At 39.0% G+C, this 19446-nt stretch overlaps 1 protein-coding gene and 1 pseudogene across 4 annotated transcripts in view; both read right to left on the minus strand.

The window, feature by feature from the left end:
- Positions 1 to 19446, minus strand: part of GRIA1 (glutamate ionotropic receptor AMPA type subunit 1) — a 305861-nt gene that overhangs the window by 167311 nt on the left and 119104 nt on the right. The window lies entirely within an intron of this gene.
- Positions 5075 to 7698, minus strand: LOC309656991 (N6-Methyl-AMP deaminase pseudogene; annotated as a pseudogene). The gene is made up of 2 exons: positions 7630 to 7698; positions 5075 to 7353 (listed from the first exon to the last, which is right to left on the minus strand). The product of its transcript is annotated as a N6-Methyl-AMP deaminase pseudogene (transcript).

The following is a 19446-nucleotide window of genomic DNA, read 5'->3' on the forward strand; positions in this document are numbered from 1 at the left end:
TCTTTGTGCTAAGTCCTAGAGGCAGTACTCTGCAGTGCAGGGTCAGCAAATGCGTGACACATACACTCCCCTCTTCTGTACCCAAGGCAGACATCACTAATTGATCATGGCATTCTTTCCAGTTGAGCCCTCAAGAGTCCTCATCGTCAGCATTCCTGGAAGCCCTTACCAGTTTATCAGGATTGACAGGCTTGATAAAACCTATTTTCCAGCCTAACCTTAATGGTTAAAAAGCAAGGGCTTTGGAATTGGACTGACCTGAATTCAAATCCCAACACACCACTTACTCACAGGTTGTGTGACCTGGAGTACAGTTGTCCAAGTGCCCTAAATCTCAGTTTTCTCCGCTTTAAAATGACCAATTCCTCTCATCCTTTGGAAGCCTAAATTTAGGCATTTCCTCCTCTGAGAAACCTCTGTTTGCATAAGACTGAGTGTAGCTGCCTCACCTAGGCCACTGAAGACACCCTGAACTTGCACTTCATACTCCATCTCTCTGGAACAGTAATGGGCTCATTTCTTCTGATTTTCCCCATTGGTGTGTGAGCTCCCTGAGGGCAGTTAGACTCTCACAGTTGTATTTTCAGAGCCCAGCATAGGCCTTGGTACAGTAAACAGCTAAATACAGGCAATACCACTAACACATAAAAGTCACTTAAAACAGGGCTAGGGATATGATAAATGCTTTATAAGCATTAGTTGTTTTCATATTTATTGTTGTGTTCTGTAACTTCGAGGCTCAGAGAAGAAAGCTTACCACAGAGCTAACTTTTAGACATGTATGGTTTAATTTTGGATTGCCATCACTCTTTGGCTGCAAGGGTACCAAGGGTATCTATACTTTCTGAATCTTCCAAGAGTTGCATTCCTTGAAACAGGGCCATATTCTTCTTTCTCAGCTCTGTAAAACCTAACATGGGGCCTTATACACAAGAGGCCTATTTGAGCATGTTTCGGGCTACACCTATCATGTTTGCTAACCCTGGTGTCCCCCAACCCAACCTTGCCTATACTAGCCCTTTAGGGAACTATACTAGGTACTCTTCCAGGTTACTGGAACCCTGTCATTCACTTTCGAGTACCCATAACCAACATACGAGCCCAGGAGGTCTGTCCTGGGATAATCACTTACGGCAGTGGTTCTCAAACTTGAGCATGTAGTGTATCAGAATTCCCTGGAGAGCTTATTAAAATGCAGACTGCACTGCCCACCCCCAGAATTTCTGATTCAATAGGTCTGGGGTGGGGCTTGAAAATTTGCATTTCTAACATGTTCGTGAATAATGCTCACACTGCTGGTTCTGGACCATTCTTTAAGAATCACTGACTAATGGAATAAAGGAGATTAAAAAAAGAATATCTTGCCTAGAGAAGAAACCTTAAGTTCTATATATCAGCTTCCAGATTGGTGACGATCTCCATCTGAATCCTGCAAGTTGTATTTGCAACTGATTCTCATTAAAGTCAAGGAAATTTACACATAAGTATCAGCTGTAGGACCTTGCTGAAGGATGAAAAAGCAGAGGTTCTAAATTTTGCTGATGGAGTTTGCAATTTTCCCTCTTTCTCAGTTGACAGACAACTAGTGAAACGACTTGATACTTTAATATCTCACAGTTAATATCATACTTTTGCAGGACACTTTATGTTTTTCCAGAGTGCTCTCATCCATATTATCACATTTGGTTTTATAATAACTGTTTACAAGCAGAGAGATAGGCAGGAATTAGCATCTCTTTGAATGACAAGGCAGAGTAAACCAGGATCCCGAATCCTCCACTCTTTGCCACGTCTGTTTCCCTGACACTGCATAGTCTATGGTGCAAGTGTAAGTTCTGCCTTTGAACTCCCTTCATGTACCAAACCTTAACTTATTTCAGTTTGTTACAGATGTTTTGAGCTCGAAGGTACCGCAAGGAGATCTACTAATCGGAAGTTCCTTAGGCATTTGGTGATACAGATTCCATGGAGAACCTCAGGAAGGCTTTGGACTCTTTTCTAAAACAATCCAGATGTATAAATATATGATACAATTTACATATAGTTTCAGGTTGTACAAAGCCCTCTTAAAGTTGAGGACCACCATGTTTCATGACTGTGAGAGGCACCGTTCCCAGTGAATTCACTGTAGCCCTGACATATCCGTCCACAAACCATAGAAAAAGAACAGAGGCCATATGGTCACTGTTTTGGTTGGTTGGCTGGTTGTTTGTGTGATTTTTAACAGATGAGCAAACTGAGATTCAAGAACCTGAGTGATTATTTTTCAGGTACCACAGTCAAATAAAGGCAGAACTAGAGTGGAAACTAGGACTTCCAGAGGCGATGAGGTATTGTGGAAGAGGACAGGCTTTGGAATCAGGGAACCTTTCCATCTCAGCTTATACTGTTTACTGGCTGTTAAGACCTACGTAACCTCTCCAAGATTTCATTTCCCCATTTTACAAATAGGAATCAGAAAATCAAATAATGTTTAAAAACTCTTTTCTGATAGGGTGCTTTTAGTCTAAGGATTAAATGAAAGAAAATATGTCAAGTGCTAACACACGTTGTGGCACCCAGTAAGCATGAATTCCCGTCTCCCAGGTTGTCTTTTCAGCTCAAGTTCAAGTGTAACAATTGGATAAATTTTCCTATCTCTCAGGACAGGTAGATACTACCTCAGGTTGACCAGAGGCTGTATACTCTCAGGTCCTCTGGATCATATAAACCTATATATGATGTCATTACTTATGACTATGCTCAGGTGACCTGACATTCCTCTATGTGCTTGCACCATTGTCCCATGTAGAGTCTCAAGGATATTTGTCCCCCATCTAAGCATGGGTGCAAAAATAGAGAAGGAAAAGTCTCAGCAAAGGGGAAGAAAGCCCAGACTACCATAGTGTATAGTTATTCCAACATTTTTCAGTGCTTATTTCAGCTTGTGCAAGATTCATTCTTCCCACTGCAAAGGAACCACATTACACTTCCTAATCTACAGAGGGTAATGATTTTCACCCTGATTTTTCATTCTGTATTTGCATCTAATTCACATTTAAAGTTCAGCAGAATTTATAGGTCACTTCATTGTATACATTTCCTTGTGTCTTATAATACATTAAAAAACAAGATCCTTGTTTTAGCTTATTACTAAACCCTAGAATGCCAGGAATGGAAGGACCTATAGAGGCTTTATCTAACTCCCTTATATGACAGGCAAGGAGTGGTTGCTCTGGGGTCGGGGAATGTTGTCCTCAATCACACAGTAAGGGTGTCAGCCGCAGAAACTACACTTGAACTTATGTTTCCTGACTCCAAATTCTGCATTCTCACCATGTTTTTCCTGACCTGCCACAGATTTTAAGATGCTCAAAAGACCTAGCAGTTGTATAACATTTTCCTACTCTTAATTTCCTCCTACTCTCATTTTTTTCCTAAAAAAATTTGGTGGACAGTGGGATGAAAATACACATTCCATTCTCCATTTTAAATAAATGACTGGTCCTGGTGCTATCATAAGCGTGCCATTACGCTCACTCTCACCCATACCTTCCATAGGATGTGGGCAGCAAATCATCTTACTCCCCAGTACCACGAGCTACGCTGCTGCCTGATTACCTCTCCTGTCTCTCAGCAGACACAGAGCCCACCTTCTTGGACTTCTTGAAGTTCCTTTACAGAGGAGCTCTTTCCCCAGGGAAAATGCCCTAAATCACTCTTTAGAAGTCAGTGAGATCTTCAGACTCCTCAACTCTAAATGACTGGCATGATGGAATACAATAACCAAAGCATTCCAATGACTGAAGTACAAGGATGAGTTTGGGGGTTCCTGATCTATCTCAAGACTCCATTCTCATTTTGTCTAATGACCTGTAGGTACCACGGCCCCATCCCCATGGAATCTTGGGGAAAATAGGCATCTTTAATGAGATATTTCCTTTCATTAAATAAGTTAACAGTAAAGAGAGAAAACACTTTATACCAAACTGGATTTCTGACCATAGTCCTACCAAGCTATTAAAACCTGCCCCTGGCCTGAGTGAGTGAGGCCATGGCTGTGTGTTATCTAAGTCTGCACAGAGAGACAGCTGCATGAACTTTATGAGGTCATTATTCTGAAACTCCTCCATTATTAGCATTGTCAGGAAATGGCATCTTTGAGAAAGCAGTAAACAAACTTATCTTATAAGTAGCTAAATAATTTTACGTGATTTTCAAGAGAAAAACCTCCTAATAGGTTCTATGCATGTCCCAACATTTGTAAAAAGAGCTTAATATACACAGCTTCAGCTTGGCCAGTGTGGTAGTGTTGCAGATGGTAAATATTTTCAGAGCGAAGTTCTATTTTTTATAATTTTGTGTATTCTGAATTTCCTGGAATGGAACCTGGTTCATAGAGTAGACATATGGTAACTGGTTGTTGATTAATAATTGTGACCACTGGTGTATATGATAATTCCTGTAAGGACTCCTAAGGTCGTAGGGTGTTTTATTTGTTTTTGTTTGTTTTGGTTCCCAGACAGCTTTATACTTGGTGAGACTGTAGTCTCTACTGGACCTTCCCGTTGTGTCAGCTGTCACTCCTCCCTCTGTCAGCAGCTAGTACCGCTCCTCCAGTCTACCCTCACCTGCTGTTTTTCTTATCTGACATCTGTTGTTAACAAGCTCAATAACCAAGCCTGTTAAATCACTCAACTGACATTTATGCAATTTTACAATCAACATGCATTTCCCTGCAGGGTGTAAGAATAATGGTAATTCTTTCATCTGCATTTGTATACCAGAAGTTTTCCAAAATTTTAAGGTTGCTTAAAGTCTGAAAGCTGTTTAAATGAGGATGTACATAGGTTAAGATGCAAACTACCCCCACAGGTTATAATATGCTTAACTAGAAAGTTTATACTCTTTTTTTTTTGAGCCTTTAAAAAAAATTTTATTGGAGTATAGTTGATTTACAATGTTGTGTTAGTTTCAGGAGTACAGCAAAGTGAATCAGATATACATCTATCCACTCTTTTTTAGATTCTTTTCCCATATAGACCATTACAGAGTATTGAATAGAGTTCCCTGTGAGAAAGTTTATACTCTTGATTCCATCTAGCAAACCCTGCATCCTAGCCTCACGTCCATCCCCTTCTGCTCTTGCCAAAGTGACACAATTAAGCCAAATTTCAAACCAAACAGGTCATCTCTGGGAAAAAAACCAACACACAAGAAATCAAATAATCCTATGTTATCCCCCAGTTATTACTACATCCAACCTGCACATAAGCCCAGACTCTTTTGATAATCATAATAGGATGTGGGCATTTAAGTTGAAGGAGCAGTTTGAAAAAAAAATCACAGTGACCAAAAACATAGGGTGCATGTGAGGGTTTTTGGGGTGGGGGGAAGAGAGCGGTAGGTAGGTAGTGCTGCCAGCCATTTAGGGTGGTCGGAGCATCACAAGGACTTAAGGGGAAGAAGACAGAAGGGAGGGTAAACTCAAATAATAGATGTAAAGGGAAGGATAAGCAGTTTTAGTGGGCCATGGAGACCTACTGTAGTACGAGATGAGATGAATGAACTACTCTGGAGTATACTTTAGTTGGCTACTTCTATAAGGCCCTATGGACTGAAAGTAGGTATTTCAATGAAGATCAGTGGCAAGAGACCAATTAAGGGATCGCCTATACCAGCACACCCGCTCTCCCTAATCCCAGTCACAAGGACCAAATCACATCTTTTCACATTTCTACTTGGGCAACCTTAGGAAAAGATTAGATGGCTAGACATAGAGCCCAAACTGGTATCATAGTTCTAGACAAAAAGATGTCTAATGACACCCCACTCTTCTCCAGAAAGAATAAGAGACAACAGCTCACATTCCCAGGGAATCATTTCCTGGGAACAAAATGGCAGCCTCTGTACAGAGCTTCGCCTATATGTTTAGTGGAAAAGACACACACATTGGATTCAGGCGCATACACTGGACTCTTCGTTTTGACATTTAGCTCTTAAAAACAGGAATGGAGCATGGTTTCACCAGCTCTCTAATTTTCTGAGCATTTTATACCTTGGTTCAGAGGAATTTCTCTCTCAGCATGAAATATCTATAGCCTTTTTTGCCAATGCCATGAATTGTCTTTATACACTAGGGCAGGATGTTTCTTCATATCTGTGTACTTTTCCTCAGAAGTGCACGTCTGCATAAAATGCCTTACTCTCCCAACTTTGCCTAATAATAATACTGGAAGACAAGTAGCAGCAGTAGCAGCAGCCGTGGCCGTGACAAACATTTGAATACTTACGAAGAACAGAGCACTCAGCTGAGTTCCTAATGTATTACTTCATTTTGACTTCCCAACAGTCTAATTTTTGTCATCTCAATGGTATAGATGAGAAAATTGGGGCTCAGAGAGAATAACTTTTCCTGGGTTCACACAGTCCACACGTCCAGACAGGAGTCTTAATGACCGCATTGCCCCCCAATCGAACTTTAGAACAGTTTTTTCCAAATGATATTTATATTTTTAGAACAGTACTTCCCTCCATATGGATTGCAACCTTGGGGGTGGGGGAAGAAGGAACAGAGGGTTGTCTGCAGGACCTGAAGCCTTACCCAGTGGTATCTGGTGGTGTCTCACAAAGTCCACCAGATCCAGGGATTCTCCCTCAGGGGATCTGAGAAACGTCTCATGCCCGATTCTATCAGGATGCAGATCCAGGGGTACTTAGGTTTCTTTATTTGATTTGATTTGATTTATTTAATTTTTTTTGCTTTGGAATCTCTGTAAGATGTAATGGCAACTTCAGATTTGCTTTCTCAGCTTCTAAAAGAGGTTCTAAGAAGTCTTGCTTGTCCTACGGTAGGGTCTCCACCAAGGTCTAGTCCAAGAACTGCATCCTCAGTAGAAAGGAAGAACTCTTCAGCAAGCTTTAACAGTCTCCTTGGCTACTGAAGGGCCACCTCTTCTGTTGATTGCTATCAAATACCTAACGTCAATGTCTGCATTTTCTTTTTCAGACTGTTTTATACTCTCAAGTACAGGTTCCACATAAGTCTTTTTAGTCATTCCTTGTAGCATTTTCTCTTCTGGGTATGCTCCTTAGTATCAGGCACTTGACACCATCATCTGTGAATTCTTTAATAACATCTTTTGTGGCCATGAAAATATCTTCAGGGCTAGTAGTAAACTGATGAATAATTTGAAACATCTGGAAACTTTCTTCTAAAGTTCTTTTCTTTCTCTTGTTAATCATAGTCATCTGATCATGCATTTTAAGACCTGGCTTCTTGGCTCTTAATTTCTTCACGGCTTTGGAACTAATGGATCCATTCAAGAGGACATGAAGTTAAATTTTAGGTAATTCCAAGTAAAAGGTTGTCTTCTAGGGCCGTTGTTCTTCTTGATTCTATCATGATTTAGCAGAATGGGTCTTTCTTCAAACACTTTTATTCTTGGTATACACAATACAGTGTATTTCAGTCAGTAAGTTTTGTGGTCTTGAATCCTTCAGATTGCTTTACTTGTGCTCATTTTGTTAAGATTAAGTGTATATGCAGCTGTGGTCTCAGCTTCACCACCATGGTAGACTTCCGCCTTGAGTTTCTCCTGGTCTTGGCCCTTGCAGCCCTGAGCATAGGGCAGGGGCAGTACTGAGCACCAGTGACAGTCGCGCCCTCAGCAAGAGTTCCCTGTCTGCGAGCAGGTACATGTAGGACCCCTCCGCCATGTTGACATTTCCGGGATCACGTTGTACACCGCTCATCCCCCGAGACCATTACGTCCACACATGCGCAGTGTAGCACTGAGTGAGCATCTTACCCAACTTTTCAGCAGTTCTTTGTCTTGGAGCTTCAGTTAACGCCCCCAAATATACTCCTTCCTTTGAATTCTGCTATATATTAGTTGGATCCGTATGTGGCACTTTCTACCTAAAATTAATTTATTCCGTAAATATTTATGAAATGACACACTGTATGTCAGGCACTGTACTGGCCCTGGAAGGATAAAATATTATCCTGGAAGAACTTGAAGACTAGTAGGTGGGAGACACAAATGATTAGAATGTGTGGTGAGAAGTATTATGATGAGGGGTCATGAAGAAGGGAATAACTAACCCAATTGTATAGTTTTTGAGAAGTCTTCCAGGAAGAAGTGTCACTGAATCTGGGATTTACACAACAAGTAGGATTGTGGCAGGTGAAGAATGGAAATTTATTTCGGACCCAGGTCAGCAGTATATGTTGACCTGGAGAGGTTGAGTGGTGTTACTTGCAGTGCTCCCTCCGTCCCTGCCCCCACCCTCTAATACTGCAAACTCTGTAGTACCAACATGCCCCTCACCCATAGATGATCTTGAAATAATGGGATGAGCACATTTGGCATAGTTGATGCCAGAGTCAAACAGACCTGAGTTTAAATCCTGGCTCCACCAGTTCCTGACTTTGTGACTGTGGTCAAGGAAATAACATCTCTAAACATCAGTTTCTACATCTGCAAATGGAGACTAGTAGTAGTGCCATCATCTTGAAGATGTTACAAGTATGAAAATGACCTAATAATATATAAAGGGACATAGCACAGCACCTAGACAAAGCAAATCCCCAAGATGGTGGCTTTTATTGATAGTGGTCGTTGTTACCAGGTCCACCTAGACTAGGACCTCTCCATGAAAAGGAATCTGACTTATTTTTCTTTGTGTTCTTCATTGCTCCTTGAACTGCATAGACTTAATGACAGATACTTAGTAAGTACCTGCTGATGGATTTGTTGATGTGCATTTTCCATTAATTCGTTAAACAAATATTTATTGAGTACTTACTACGTGCCAGGCACTGTTTCACATGCTGTGGATACAGCAGCAAACAAGGCACCCTCCTGGAGCTTTCATCCTAGAATTCTGACCAGCACTTTCATAAAATTGACGGTTGCTTATACTTTAGAATCAGGTTTGGAAGGTATCATCCAAAGCATGAGAATTACCTAAATTGTTAGTGATAATAACTGTAAATCCACTTGATGTTTCTGGAGAACCTGATTCCGTATCTTAAGTCCTCTTCAATGGTTCAGTATTTTTCCACCTGCCACTAGGTCCTGCCTGAATCTAAAAGGATGATTTCCACTTCACTCCACAATCTACATCGCAGGGTCCCTCCCATAGTCCGTATCAGCAACAGACCAATTTGTTAATTTGCTTCTCTTTCTTTTTACTGCATTCTGCTGGTACCTGAGAGGCTCTCTGTTTGCATAGAAAGAGGAGTGGATTATCAATCAAGCAATTTAAGTTTTAACCTCCGTTTTGCCGCTATCAGTTTGGATAAATTTTTCATTTATTCCCTCAGTGAATATTAATGGAGCACTTCATAGAGACACAGCACGGCCTGGTTGAGGGTTCAGGCTTTGGGGTCAGAATGCCTGGGTTAGAAACTCGCTCTGCTACTTTCTAGCCATGTAGTAGTGGGTGGGTGACTTGACCACTCATACCCTCCTCCTAGGATAGTTGTAAGTATTAAGTGAGTTAATACATGTAAAAATCTTAGAACAGTGTCTCTGAAACTTACAAGTTCTCAATAAATGTTAGACACTATTACCTTCTTGTTAATATCTGTTGTAACTATCAAATGCCAGGCACTGTATATGGCACTGAAGAAATAGTGGGGGTGTGGTGGGGTGGAAGGGACATGGTGTTTGTCCCTAGAGATCTTGCTTTCTAATAGGTGAAGAGACATTAAACAACTAAATACATAATTACCAATTTGATGAGTGCCAGGAAGGTGGTCTAACGAGTACCATTTGAGTTGAGACTTAAAGAATAAATAGAAGGTCAAGTGGTGAAGAGGAGGTGTGTGCCTATGTGTGTAGGAAGCCTGTGTAGGAAGAAAGAAAAGCATGTGTAAAGGCCCTGAGGCAGGGACTGAAGGGTCTGTGTGGTTACAGCGTGGAGACTGAGGTGGAGATGTGGCCGACGCAGAGGGCAGGATCCAAGCCATGCAATGCTGGGTGATGCCTGTGGAGCTTGAAAGTTTTCCTAAAGGCAAGGAAAAGCCGTTGATGGCACATGGTTTCCTTTCTAGCACACAGATTTCTCAAAACTAAAGTGAGAGGATTGTATTAAAAAGCTTCTTAAGCCTCTTTGAGACTGAAGAATATGAGATTCTATAGTGACTACCAAAAATAGTCTACTTTTCTGGGAAAAGTAGAAAGAAAATGAAGTAAGGAGGGAGTAAAGGAAAGAGGAAGAAGGGGAGATAAGAAAGGAGGAAAGAAGCAAATGACTAAAACTTCAGTGGAGACATGAAGTCTAGAAATGAACTGTTGAATATTCATTACAGATACAGACTCAGTACATATTACATCTACGGGTGTGTAGGTGTGTTTGACTTATGCACGTATTTGTACGTTCACTGATTTGGCAGGAAACCAAACCGGGGGAGTCTTTCCATGGAAGACAAATAAAGACTAATGGGCTGGAAAAGTTGGAGAGGGCGGAAAACGCTGTGTCAATCATTTTGGTTAAATGCATGATTGCTGGAAATAAAGATGGTTCTGGAACAGCTCCTGCTGGAAAGCTGGTGCTCAGGAATTGAAATGCTGGCTGCGTCATGGTTCAGTGGCTCCTTTCAGGAGCTGCACAGTGGAAATCAAACAGAATTGCATTAGGAAAGGAGTGGCTGAGAAAGGACTCTCTGGAACCGAAAATTTTATTGGAAAATGGAAAAGAAAAAGGAGTTTAGTCCAAAAGAAGGACTGACTCCAAGAATTCTAATTTGTTCCAGACTTCAGGAGCCCAAAGGCGCTTGAACACTTCTTGCCTTGATGTTTAGATGTGGTGGTGAAAAGAGGCACGCAAAGCAGTGAAAATCAAAAATAAATAAGTGTTCTTTGGGCCCAGATTTTTCATTTCCAGATGAGTAGGGTCAACATTTAAGGATTTTTGAAGGGGAAACACACACCAGTTCGACTCTGCAAATGGTCTATAATGCTAATACCACCTCTGGCTCTCAGTACTTGCTGTTGATTTGGGCATGTGTGGTTGGGTATCTTTTGACTCTTGTAGCAAATGCTAGGAAAAATACTGATTTAAGTTACCTCAGTGCAATGGGAAGTAAAAGGAGCCCCTTCTGGTTGATGAAAAGTTCTTTCCTGATAAGGAAGTATCCACTAGCAATATGTCTTATTCTCTTAACTACTTCCTGGTTTGCCAGTGCTTCAATTAGCATATGCCTGATTTGAGTTAATAACAGCAGCTGCCACTTAATGGGCATTTACAATATGTTTTAGGTACTGAAAACACATTATCTCACTGAATCTTCACAATACTTTATAAGACAGATTCTTACATTCCCATTTACACACAAGGAAACAGAAGCTCAGAGAGGTTTAGGAATGTTGCTGGGATTGATATGCAGATCTGATTCCAAGCCCATACTCCCTCTGAGCCCATATTTTCTTTTCTTTTTTTTTTTTTGAGCCCATATTTTCTTATCCGTAAAGTGGAGGTGGTTAATAATATGATCTTTAAATTCTCGTGTTCCCAAATCTCCCTGAGCGAGACTGCAGATTCAGCAAGTTCACTGGTATTTCTGTTTTTCTCACCATGGAGCGCTCTCTCCCCATCCATTCTCGGTGTTCCAATGCATTCAGACATTTACTCCTATCAGACCTTGTTCTGGGATCACTCATCCCCACTAAGGGGATGGTAGATAACAGGAATCAACATTTAGCAATAATTCTTTACTTTTCTGCAGCTGGCAGTCAAAGGCTCATACTCTCGCATTTCAGACCACCCAATGTCATTGGGAGGCAGACAAGGTGAGCATTCTCCCAGGTTGCAAATGAGAAACTAGGGCTCCTATAGGGAAAGTGAGTCAGCCAAAGCCACACAGTGAGTTAAAAACAGCATCAGGACTGCAAGCTCACATCTCCGAAGTCCCGGACTGTTACCTTTTCCAGAAAAGCAAACTGCTTCACTGAGTTCCAAGCTCAGGGTCCAGGCAGGAAGCATGAATGAACAAATGGACAGGTGAGAGAACACTTTTCCCCCTGCCAGTGGTCACTCAGCTTCAGCCAGAATTCATCAAGTGAGAAGCAGGTCCAGATCTTTCTTTTTTTTAATTCTTTTTTTAAGAAAAGCTTTACAGAGAATCTGGATTTTAATGTGCAATGCCGTGATTTTGTAAAAGCTGCCTCAAATTTTATTTTAAATCTTTGTGAGAGTCAACTATCACACATCTGTAAGCTAGAGCAACTACTGGGCAGTTTTCTACTTCTGTCTCACACTGAAGAAATGAGAGTTTGAATATGGATGCAGAGATATCTAGCTGACAGCCCTTTCAACCACAGGAATGCCTATTCCATGGGAGATCCAAACCTCAATCAAGAAAACCTCAGAGAACAGTGAAGATTTTGGGTCCCAAACAAAAGAGGGTCAGACAGAGACACTCCAAATCCCGGGAGCTGAGAAGATTGTACCTGCAGTGTGATAGTCAACCAGCTCTCCAGAAAAAAAGAAAAAGTAGCATCTGCCAATTTTCATGATGTAAATATTCCCACCATAGCCAACAGCTACTGATCGTTTAACAACCAGTTTGCAAAATTCGTGAATATTTAACAATTGGCTCCAGATATTTAATAATTGGTACACCAGAGTCCAGTGGTTCCAAAATGGTTGCATATCATAATCACCAGTGAGCTTTTTAAAAAATTCAGCTTCCCAGGCCTTCCCAGATCTACTAAATCAGACTCTCTATGGGTGGATCCTAGAAAGTTGTGTTTTCAAAGAGCTTTCTGAAATGAGCAGCAAGATTTGGAAATCCCCAATGTAATCCCCACATCCAACTAGGAAAGAAATAGTCTTGTGAAGACAGCCTGTTTAGAACATTCAATGAAAGAGTATAGTACAGAGATAAGAAACCCAGGGCTCTGAGAGACAAAAGATAAGCATGTTAAATATTGTTAAGTAATTATAATAATAAAACAAATTTAATTATAAATTGCAGTTTTTGAGAGCAGTCACTGTTCTAGTCACTGTTCTAGGTACTTTACATGCATTATTTTTTTAGTCTTCACCCTACGAGATAAGTATAACTATTATTTCTATTTTATATATGGGAAAATTACAACACAGAAATTAAATAACATGCCTGAAGTCACACTGTTAGTATACAGGAGAGCTGGGATTGGAATCCAGGCAGCCTGGTTCTGGAAACTACACTCTCAACCAAAATTAGGGAAAGTACCTTCTTCCTGTAATTAGAGATTATTTTGCATAGAGTAGCTGTACTCAGAAATTTTTCATCAAATTAGACTGAGCAAAGGACAGGAGTTCATTTTTTAAAAAAGATCACACCCTTCTGTATTTCCCAGGGTATCTGGAAATCTTTGTAAGCTTTTATTCCGTTTTAGTGACCCTTTGACAAAGTCTATTCTGAATCCACTAGTCCTTGAGCAGATATATTTCCTGATTACTGAACAGAAAGAGTTGAATCTTCTATCTCATTTTTTTTTGTGGTTTTGTTTTCACTCTACTTGGCACCCTAATAGCATTAACACTCCTTATACTGGCTCTGGAAGTGGACTCCACACCCTGTGGGAGCTATACACCATCTGTTTCTAAGTCATCCTGCCTTCAGTCTTCCATTTAACACTGTCCTGGTCTCACATCATGACTGAGGCTAGAAACCAGCTTTTAGTGCAGATGTTCTGCTGCACAAGGCAGTCTGGCAGTCTATCCTCACAGGGCAAGCCTGGGACCATTAAACATTCCAGATCTTACAGGCACACGGAGAGGAGAATGACAGCAACCCTGTAAAACCTTTAGGCTCTTTCCCAACAAAATGATAAAAAACCTAACCTTTATTTACCAAGTATATAAAGCCAAATTTAGAGGAAATAAACCCAGGAAGGTCAAATAGTGCCTATTGGAATGTTTATCTTTTGCTTTGTTTTAGAAAGAATTTAAGGCAAGAGTCTCAATCCCAAATGCCAACAGGACTGGACTGACGCAAATGAGAAGTGACCAGCTGGACATTGTGGTGACTGGGAAAATGCATGCCTCATCTAAAGGGGGAGACCACTGCCTAGGGTCAGCCTGTTGTGGACAGGTCTGTGAATTTTTTAAGAGAAGGCATAGGACTTTCACTTGTGTTAATGAGAAACTATATAATTTGGACCAATGAGGACAAACAGAAAAACTGGACAAAGTACTTAAAATCTGCTTGAAGATGTAAAGAGCTAACAAGAGAGTGAAGAACTGCAGAGCCAGGATCTGGGGCTGGAGGAAAGTCAGTGAGTAAGCCACGTGTTTGGAGCTACTTTTGCCTTGGAGACATTCACCAATTCCGCTGGAAGCAGCTAAACTCCAGAGGAGTCAGGAATAAGAAGGTGGGGATTGGAGTTCAGGACCAAAAAGTGGTGGCAGTGGAATGAGGCTGTTAAACAATGATCACTTTGAGTTGAAACCCAGAAGAACTGCCCAATTGGAGGGAGAATGAACCTGGAAATAGGTGCTTGTAGGGACTGCAGTTTTGATTCAAATCATCCCAAAATCTCTGAAATTGTATTAAAATGAAAATGGATTGCTATCAGTAAGGCAAACATATATTCTTTAGGGAAAAACATACCATAACCCTATGTCTCAAATTATTTCTACAAAAAATTCTGCAATACAATGACCAGCACACAATAAAAAACAACCAGTTACGCCAGAAGGTAAAGCAGCATAGAAAAAAATGAACAGGAAAGGAGAGAAAATAGGGAGATACTCATAGGGACTCAAGATATTAGAGTAATCAGACATATGTTTTATAATCAACTATGTTTACTACCTTCCAGGGGGTAAAATACAAGATTGATAATTTCAGCAGACTACTGAAAATCATGCAAAATAATCAAGAGAAAATTCCAAATTTTAAAAGTACAAAACTGACATCAAGAATTTTATAGGCGTAATGGCAGATTGGATACTTCTTATAAGAGAATTAGTAAACTTCAAGACAGATCAAAAGGAAAATAATAGGATTAAAGCATAGGAAGAGAAAAGGATGGAAAATTATTATTACTGCTGTTTTATTCAGTCCGTGTTTATTTATATTTACCCATATATTTATTGTTTTCCTTTTTATTCCATTCTGCATCTCTGAGTTTCCATCTAGAATATTTTCCTTCTCCTGAATAATATCCTTTTTTTTTTTTTAAAAAGATTTAATTTTATTTATTTTTGGCTGCATTGGGTCTTCGTTGCTGGACTCGGCTTTCTCTAGTTGCGGCGAGCGGGGGCTTCTCATTGCAGAGCACGGGCTCTAGGTGCGGGGGCTTCAGTAGTTGTGGCACACGGGCTTAGTTGTACCATGGCATGTGGGATCTTCCCAGACCAGGGCTCGAACCCGTGTCCCCTGCATTGGCAGGAGGATTCTTAACCACTGTGCCACCAGGGAAGTCCCTGGATAATATCCTTTAGTATTTCCATTAGCATGGGTCTCTTGTTGACAAATACGTTTTAAAATTTGTATAAAGATGTCTTTATCTCACAGTCTCTCTTGAAAATCAGTTTTTGTTGGATACAGAATCTTCATTTGCAGTTATTTTCTTTCAGCTCTTTAAAGATAGAATTCACTTGTTTCTTGTGAAGAGTCAGCTGTCTGTCTTATTGTTGATCATTTCTCAGTAATCTGTTTCTCACCCTTTCCTCACTCTGAATGCTTTTAAGAGTTTCTCTTTGGTTTTCAGCAATGTTACTATGTTGTGTCTAGGTGTGATTTCTTTTATTTAACATGCTTTGGGTACATTGGACTTCTTGAATTTGTATCTTAATGCCTTTTATCAGGTTTAGAAAGCTCTTGGCAATTGACTCTTCAGACATTATTTCTGAATCCTCTTACTTTCTCCATATGACATTCCATTTACATGTATGTTAGGGTTTTCCAGTGTACCCACTATATTTCCCACATATTTTATCAGGTTTAAAAATTCAAAAATTATACAACAATCATGGTATGTATGTTGGCTGGAAAAAAATAAAGCTACAATGTTCTAAGATCTTTGCACTGTCTAGGAAGATGGTATAAGTAGCAATATACAATAAGATTTGGTAAGTCAAGAATGAATGTTGTGATCTCTAGTGTAACCACGAAAAGAATAGTTACAGGTTGTCAACTTTCCAAATTAATAAGATAAGTAAAAATGGAAAAATAAAATATTTAGTAAATCTGAAAGAAGTCAAGAAATGAATGATGTATCAATAGTTAAACATACTTTTAGAGGGAAACATACCTCCCTCTAATGTATGGCTTTAAAAACACATACATTAGAAAAGAAGAAAAGCTGTAAAAAAAAAATCAGTGAACTAAGAATCCATTTCAAGAACATAAGCGAGAAGAAAATAGAGTGTAGAAGTTAATTAAATAAGAAACACATAATAGAAAAGATGAACAAAGTCAAAACAAACCCCTAAAGAATCTTAGAGAAAATGCAAGAGCAAACAAACACAAAAACAACCAATGTCAGGAATATAGAAGGTAACATCACTACAAATCCTACAGACATGAGAAAGATAATTAGACAATATTATGAACAAATTTATGACAAGATATTTGAAAATATAGATGAAATGGGAAAATTCCTACATAATATAAATTATTAAAACTGCCACAAGAAGAACAGCAAAATTGACTAGTACTATAACTATTCAAGACATTTAACGCTTTGCACAAAGAAAACTCCAGACCCAGATTACCTCTCTTCTGGGTTCTATAAAACAGTTAAGAAATAAATAACAACCATCTTGCATGGCTCTTCCAAAGAATAGAAAGAGGGAGCACTCCCTTATTCTTCTTCTGAGGTCAGCACAACTCTGATATCAAATTGAACGAGAACATTTTAAGAAAAGAAAATTACAGGCACTTTATTTCATAATCAGGATGAAAAAATCTTAAAATATTAGTAAACAGTATATAGGAGTTAATATCATGACCAAGTTGGCAGGAAAAATATAATGTTGTCATTATTCATAGGTGACAAGATTATATTTATAGAAAAGCCCAAAAACACTATAGAAAAGTATTAGAATTACTAAGTGAATATGGCAAGGTCACTGGACATGAAATCAATATGAGTAATCATTTCTATTTTTATATACCAGCAACAAACAATTATAACATAATATTTTAAAAGATACTGTTTATAATAACATCAAAAAATGTTAAATACCTAGAAAACAGATATAACAAATAATATGCAAGATCTCTATACTGAAAAACTACAAAACATCACTGAAAGAAATATAAGAAGACCTAAGTAGGTAGAGCAATATATTATATTATTGGATTGAGAGACAATTTTTAAAGATATCAATTCTCCCAAACTGACTTGTAAGTTAAAGGCCACCTCAATTCCTGTAGTTTATTTTTATTCATAATTTGATAAGTTGATTCTAAAATTTATATGAAAATGTAAATGTCTAACAACAGGTTCAAAACAAATTTGAAGAAGAATAAGGTGGAAAGACTTACTGTCTCAAATATCAAGACTTAGGTTAAATTTAAGACCTAAGATATACAAATAGACCAATGGAATAGTAAAGAAGACCAGAAACAGAACCACATAGACTTGGTCACTTGATTTATGACAAAGATACCATTGAAGTTCAGTGGAGAAAGGATGAGTTTTTCAATAAATTATGCCATCAGTTGGATATCTGTTTGGAAAAATTGTTTCTAGACCCCTGTATCAGACCATATAATAAGATCAATTCCAGGTGGAATAATCTAAATGGAAAACATAAAGCCACCCGAAGATAATCTAAGAAAATATCTTCATGACCTCAGGGTGGGAGAAGTCTTCTTAAATAGGATATAAAATATTCATAAAGGAAAAAACTGATAAATTGAACTGCATTAAGATGAACAATTTCTGTTCTGTATGTCAAGAGATACCATTACATCAAGAGATACCATTAAGAGAGTGCAAATACAAGCTACAGAAAGGAAGATGATATTTTCAACATACACATTTGACCAAGGGCTCATATCTAGACATCTACAAATCATTAAGAAAAGCACAGACACCCCAGTAACAAAATGGGAAAAAGGCATGAACTGTTGTTATCCCTGTAAAAAGCATATCAACATTTCAATAAACATAGAAATGAAGCTGACCTCGCGAATAATCAGGAGGGATACAAATTAAAATCACAATGAGTTGTCACTACACCCCCACCAGAATGGCTAAAATTAAAATGACTGACAATCCCAAGTGTTTGAGAGAATTTGGAGCAACGAGAATCGTCACATACTGATGGTGGGAGTATAAATTAGTCCCACCACTTTGGAAGCTATATGGCAGGATGTATTAAAACTGAACATTCTCATACCACTCCTAGGTTTACATCCAACAAAAATACGTGCACATGTGCAGGTAGAGACATATACAAGAATATTTATAGACTCATTTTTCAAAAGTGTAAGCAGCTCAATTGTCCATCAACAGTAGAATTATAGATGGGTGAATTATAGATGGATGACATTAATTCAATAGAATCCTATATAGAAATGAAAACAAGTAAACTACACCCATATACAACAATACGGATAAATCCGATAAGTGTGGTATTGAGCGAAAGAAATCAGATAGACACACATAAAATCATATTGGATTATTTCCTTTATGTAAATTTCAAAAAGAAGTCAAAATTAAACTCTAACAATTAGGAATGCATGTTAGATGGTAAATCTATAAAGAAAAACAAAGATGTGATTATAAGAGTCAGAGATTCTCTTTGGTGGGACAGTGTATGTGGCTAAAAAGGGTACAAGGAAGTTCCTGGAGGGCTGGCAACATTATATTTCTTGACCTGGGTGGTGGTTACTCGGGTGTTAACTTTGTGATCAATCACTGAGCTATATAGTTTTGCTCTGAGTATGTGTGTTAGACTTTACAATTTAGGAAAGTTAAAAATGAAAGAGAAATCAGAAACCAAGATTTTCAAGTGAAATTCCTGGATTTGAAAATGTTACTAACTCATTTTGAAAACTTTAGACAACTGTGTGGGCCATTCCCATTTCATCTGTGAGCTGCCATTGTGTAACCTCTAAAGGTAACTTGTGTTTGATGGGCAGTTCTGGGCAGGGGGCTTGGATCTTTTCTGGTGCAAGAGTCTGAGAAAGTAAGAGGGCACCACTTGAGTTCGCATGTAGAGAACCAGAGTTATACTAAAGTAACAAGTCAAACTTATTTCTCTTAGCTCTTTTTCTTTTTCTTTTTCTTTCTTTTCTCTCTCCTCTCTCTGTCAGTGATAGCAGATCCCTGAAGAAAGCTCCAGGGAGAAATTTTTAAAAGTTGTTTCTGTTGTGTCCATGCATGATAGCAACATCACAAATGATATAGGACTCACTCTGAGGCTTCTGGAGATTATTAACCAGAGGAGAAAATATACGGTAATAGCATTACCATTTATGGAGAGCTCACTATATACCCAACCCTG

Source organism: Balaenoptera physalus, assembly GCF_965194825.1.
Source record: "Balaenoptera physalus genome assembly, chromosome: 3".
In the NCBI taxonomy this organism is placed as follows: Eukaryota; Metazoa; Chordata; class Mammalia; order Artiodactyla; family Balaenopteridae; genus Balaenoptera; species Balaenoptera physalus.